This window comes from Dendronephthya gigantea, unplaced genomic scaffold (genome assembly GCF_004324835.1).
Source record: "Dendronephthya gigantea isolate DGI-Jeju-01 unplaced genomic scaffold, DenGig_1.0 000463F, whole genome shotgun sequence".
Lineage (NCBI taxonomy): Eukaryota > Metazoa > Cnidaria > Anthozoa > Malacalcyonacea > Nephtheidae > Dendronephthya > Dendronephthya gigantea.
The window spans coordinates 38,056-44,497 of record NW_021163473.1 but is presented as its reverse complement, the minus strand read 5'-3'; the positions used below and the strand labels follow the sequence as shown (position 1 = coordinate 44,497).

At 34.7% G+C, this 6,442-nt stretch overlaps 1 long non-coding RNA gene across 1 annotated transcript; it reads left to right on the top strand.

The window, feature by feature from the left end:
• Positions 1–275: 275 nt before the first annotated feature.
• LOC114543459 lies at positions 276–2,782 on the top strand. The gene is made up of 3 exons (XR_003690050.1): positions 276–385; positions 2,051–2,116; positions 2,715–2,782. It is a non-coding gene; the product is annotated as an uncharacterized LOC114543459 (long non-coding RNA).
• The last annotated feature ends 3,660 nt before the right edge of the window (positions 2,783–6,442 follow it).

The window sequence follows — 6,442 nt, the reverse complement described above, 5'->3', positions numbered from 1 at the left end:
ACGTAATTCGACTATGGGTCCAGTCAGATATATTGCCGCTTTGCTGACAATGGCATATATTAGCCAGAATATTGACATTAATTGTATAGGCAATTGTCTCCCGAATACCGAATTATTATTACTATTTTTATATTGAATGCATGTCGCATTTCTTGTCGCCTTTCGTTTCTTATATGCATGCAGTTATAAAGTTTTGTTGACGTATATAAAGTAGGTTAAAACATCATTGCGATAAATCACTAAACCATATTCGTTGATTGAATAAAACTACCGTTTCCAGTGTTATACCGCCGAGTCATTTAACGTTTCCTGATTAGCTTTCACAAGATGCAGAGCTTTCTTCTTATGATCATGGGTTCACTTTTTGCTATCCACCAATGTAATGGTATGTATATTCAATAATATTTGATATTTTACTCTTCGTCATGCATATGGTTTATAGCTTTACTGTATGCATGCGCGATTAAAAACAACAACATTATCGACTTAAGCCGGTTTTCCACTAGCGATATTTTTCGCGCGAGGCGACTTTATTCCTTTGTATTTGAGCAATTTGTTCCAGATGGTTGCAGTTGAGAGCTTTGAAACAAAAGTAAAATGTCGCTTCGCGCGAAAAATATCGCTAGTGGAAAACCGGCTGTAAGCTGGTTTTCCTATAGTGATATTATTAGCTCGAAGCGAATTTATTCTTTTGGATTTGGGCAATTTGACAACTGTGGAACAAAAGTAAAATGACAATTCGCGCGATAATGATCGCAAGTTGAAACCGGCTTTAATTAGGCCAAACCTCCGTGTTGTATAGCTATAATTTCTTATTCTGCATGCATATAGATGAGTGATGTATTTCTAGATCTATATAGTTTGAATTTAATAGAAAGGTGCTCATGTAATAGAACTCTTGTAATAGGAGCTACGACATAATTTAATTCACGAATGCCTCTCATTACATTGAATTGGGATTAAATGAATCTATCATCATGGTACATGCGAGTCCAGTGGCGTAGCCAGAACGATAATTGGGGGGGCCAATATTCATATATTCGTGATACGCAGGATTAATTTCTTTTCAAATCAATTGTCTTTACAGTCTGTTAACATGCATGAATATATGAATATGGGCCCCCCCAATTATCGATGCTGGCTACGCCACTGTGCGAGTCGCCTGGCTTTTGGAGTGAAAAAACCGCATTAATAAGATCTAAAACGGCAAGTTTCGAAACTGTGAAATGAGAAACCTTATACTCGTTAATCTAAAGGCAAGCTTCCTATATTACGGAACTTGCATGAGTGGGAGACAAAAAACAGGACCTTCATCACTGATATAAACTCAATAGGCTATGAACCTCCTACGCACCCGACAGGGGAGTCCAATTCATTTATCCATGTTATATATTAATATCATGCACATAATACATTATAAATACACATATATTATATAATTATGATTGCAATAATTTGAACAGTGTACTGTTTATTTTTTGACACCCAACAAAAAACCTAAATGTCGTAATGTTTACATTTATGCGTCACCTTAATTTGAATAGGAATTGTAGACTACAATATAAACGATATAATAATTTTGAAATGCAGCATAATTTTAACACAATACCGAGCCTATATTTTAGGTTTTTCAGCTTAAACGCGATGCCTTGCCTTGAATTTCTCAGTTGCCGACGCAGTGCCATGCGTGGTCCAGACTTCGGTCGGTAGTTTCAACACAGCTAACTAATAACCATGCAAGGTCTTCCAAGGAATATTTGGCTTGGCACTAAGATAGGTGGAGTACACATGCAATGAAAAAGAGAATGCCTGGAAAATTTTTGACAGTTGCCTGATTTTAACTAATATGCAAAATAATGTACTTACAAAATATAAAAATTCTAATACATTATCCTGAACCAAAGCAATCTTTATTTTTTATCAATGTCTTTTTAAACATAGGACTTTTCCTGGCGGGCCAAATTGCTTAACTGGTGGGGCAACATAGATTTTTGTACTGAAAAGAAAGTTTATCATAATTTTTATTCATCCATACAATGTTCAATTCTAGCGACAAGTGAACCTCCAACAGTAGTACCATCATGTAGCACTTGCACTTCAAAGAGTAGTCATACAGGTAATTATTTTGTTATTGCTTCTGCTTATACACTGTTAAATAATGTTTCATTATATAAAATTATAAGTTCATATGCTTGTTTCCTTTGTTTAAAAATATTAGTTCTACTTCAGGACATATAATTTATATCGTTAAGATAGGACGGTGAACAGTATAGCATATCCAGCCCAACGATTTGTCCCGCTATGCTAGTAATAAAACAATAAATTTCTAAATAAATGAATAATTATAATAACTTGAAAGTTGCATAGTGGGACAATTTTGGGACTAGGTGAGTTAGAGAATTATGAGCCTAATGTTTTCAAATCAAAATCTCAGTTTGAACGATGGTTGTTGCGAAGTTGAATGTTCATCGTTGGCAAATTTTATCTACAGTTGATATAAAAAAATCCAATATAATTTCTATTTAAGCAACTGCAATTTGAACAAAATTAATACAGTTGTCTGATTCGTTGTAATTCAGAATTTAATTGCTATATAAAGTACCATTTTATTGATAATTTCTGATGATGAGAAACAATACGGCACGATTTTATCATTTATCTGTTCATTTCTTCGCGATGGATCCACAAATCCATGATATTGAAACACATTATAGGTGGTCTAAGCACAGTTTGGCTCATCGTAATAATATCAGTGGTGTTCGCAGTCATTTGGTTTTTCCTTACATGTGGCGTTATATGTTGTTGCCGCTGTTTAAAGAGAATTAGGTCCCAACAATACACAACCGATATAGATACAACTACACAAGAAGATATAGTTCCCAGGGATGTTAATGCAGAAGAAAATCGCGTGGCAGAAGAGGAAGAAGCAGCAAACGAAGATGATCCAACTTACACTGAATTAAGGGCATGGAAAGAAGCAGACGAGAGTGATTCAGAGTATGCAGAGTTGAAAACTGTAAGAGATGCACAGAGCAACTATCAATCATTGGTTGCACGGTAGACATTAACGCCTGTGTTCTAAAAGCTCACTCACACTCAGACTCATTGAGTGGGAGATCTTAATCTTCTCATAACGTTTCAATGGTGGTATTTCCAGCCGAACAGGGGCTTGATTTTCAGTGATTTACCTTATATCTTTCCATCTATTCAGAAAAAACTTTCTCATTGATCAGCATTAACGAAATTTATATGTCACACTCGATGAGTATGAGTGTGAGTGAGCTTTTTGAATACAGGCGTAAGACCAGTACAACTACAATGACGTTTGATGAAAACTTTTTGTTTTGGCCACTGATCGGTAGAGCGATTCAAAATGTGACCTGTTTACCTACCTCTATCTGAATTAATACAAAAGCTGTTTTGCAACGTGTTTCTAATCAAACACGAATGCTGATTCCTATTCCTTAGACGGACTTACTCGTGATCTCTAACGCTGGAGTGATAACTTTATTCATTAGGGAGGTGGCAATTCTCCACTCGTAGCTCAGCCGATAAAAACGTACGATACATGCATGGTAGGCCATTAATTAGCTTATACTAGTATATAAACAGTATAGTCACAAGAAGAAAACTACAATAAGTGTAAATGATATACGAAACTATGTTACTTGCAAAAGATACATCATTGTATAAATTCTTGCAATATATATACCCTGCATGATAAGTGTGCTTTGTCCATTTCTTTTTTAAATTACCTGTCAATCCCCTTTGTTTGCTCTTCCACCTAACGATCTTTCGTTGCCACATAATTGCAATGCATTATATATATTTAATTCAATTTCATTCATTCGTTAACATGCATGGTTTCGATCAACATTATTTAGTTTCCTTGATAGAGCATGAAGTGTGTTTTCTTGTGAAAGGCGACTGTATACTACATGTCTCCAGCATAAATTATAGAAAAACAGTAAATCGAAAAGAGGAGTAGATTACACACTTTAAGTAATCAAGGTGAAAACCTTGATAACCTTAAACCATTTCAAAATAGAATAAATAGGAGTTTTATTAGAAGACTGGGAGGTCGGTCATTCAGCAGTAACAGCAATGACAATTATTCACTGTTGGAAATATATGTCAATTGTTTCAGACGAGAGGATATTGCATCTACTGCACAAAATAAAAATGTACTGCCAATTAAAGGGGTGCAAATACTAATCTTTTTAGAAATGAAACAGAGGCTTCTCGCTAAAACTACGAGATGCTAATTTTTTAATCACCATGCACCTTAACATATAGCTACTTAAATACATAAAAAAGATTGTCCGGCACGAACTTTTAACAAGTTAATCATATTTAACTAGAGAAACAATTCCCAATCATTTACAAGTTAATCATATTTAACTAGAGAAACAAGCTAAATTATTAGCGAATCACTGTTTGGATATACAGGATCATCTCTCTTGATTAAACACACACCAAACTTGCCTTGACTCATGACAAGAAATGCACAGAATGCCGCTTAAGTCGAACATGCACCTTAATTTATTATAGTTTAAATATATATAACATAATACATTGTACATACTAACATAATACATAGTACATACAAAACTGCCTATTGCCTATTGCAGATTATGGAACTGAAGTATTGCTTATACATAATAATTATACGTTTTCCATATTCAAATAACAAATATAGCTTACCCAAGAACATATAATTTGCCATCTGATATTTTTTCCTTCAAAAATCAAGATTTATGCAGGAAAAGGTAATACATGTTAAAAAATGTCTTTTTAAGTTGGTACTGATAAAAAGTGTGTGTTCTGCGGCTAATAAAAGGTCATTGTTTTCCCTAACCCAGTGAAACTACTTTCCTGAGAAATCATGTGAGATCATGCATAGCAGACTATGTTAGCACACCATGTCAGTATCCAGGAATGTCCACTTTTTAGTCTTTTTTCTATTGTGTTAAACAATATACCGTATGCAAAAACACCTATAACGCTATCACAAAATTTTATACAATATATTACAGGTAAAAACCTATATAGGCAAGTGTTTATAATAATGTACTTTACAGTACCTGAGGATTAAGTATGTAAGTGTTCAAACAATTGGCAATACTATTCATCTGTTTCATCTTTTACCTTCACACAGGTCCTTCATTGTCAAATATATAAATGTTTCATGAATGAAGTACTGGAACATGTTTAGTCATAATTTTGAATGCAAACATATAAAATATGTTAAATAAATTATATAGTGAAACTCTTTAAACACATGCATTCAAAATGTGTAAAGACAGCAAGTTTACATCATGCATGCATGTTCCAAATGGATTTTTTACAATTTCACTTGTGAAAGAAATTTCCCGCACGAAATTTGCTTTTCACATGTGAAGGTGAAATTTCACATGCATGTTGTAAATTATTTCACACAGACTACTAGTACGAAGGCCATGCACGGATGAAATGGGCATGCACGAGTACCAAATTTAGCCGTGATGATAAATTGTGTGCAGTGTAAACGGGGCTTTAAACTCTTTATATGGGGGATAATAAAATGATCGACTATTACTAACATTTCGGAAATCAGTTCTTGATTTCCAGATAAATTTAAGTTAACCGTAAGCATGCATCAATTTTACCGTAGGCGTGAGCCAGACTTAATGCAATTCGACTGTGGGACCGATCAGATATATTGCCGCTTTGCTGCATGACAATAGTATATATTAGCCAGAATATTGACATCTCCGAAATACCTGACCATTATTATTAGTATTCTTATTGTGTGCCGCCTTACGTTGTCCATTCAGTTACATTGCTTTGTTGATCTATGGTATTGGTTAAGACGTGATTGCAATAAATCACAAAACTATATTCGTACTTTTCCGTCGATTGGATAAAACTACCAGTTCCAGTAATTCCGCCGACCTCTTTAACGTCGTTCAAGATTAGCTTTCATGCACAGGTTTCTTCTTATGATCATGGGTTCACTTTTTGTTACCCACCAATTCCAATGTAAAGGTATGTTTCAAGTAATTTTTTACCAATAATTATGGTCTGCACTATTCGGCTACGGGATTAACAGCTATAGAGCTGCTACTAAACTCACCAAATGTTGGTTTAGGTTAACATGTAAAACTATGGCAGCGGCTGACGCTTCCTGAAAGTAATTGTTTATAAATGCGCCACCCATAAGTGGAGCAAGCGTTTTTTTTTCGTTCCTTTTATTTAGCTTTATATTGCATGCGCGAATAAAACCAATAGGAGTGACGACTTTAACCGGCTCTCCACCGACGATATTTCAATTCAGGAATGCCTCTAATTCCATTTTATTGGGACTAAACAAATATCTGTCATCATGGGGCTATTTTAGCATAATTATAGACTTGGCCAGTAGCACATGCATGCGACTGAGTTGCCTGGCTTTCGAAGTGAA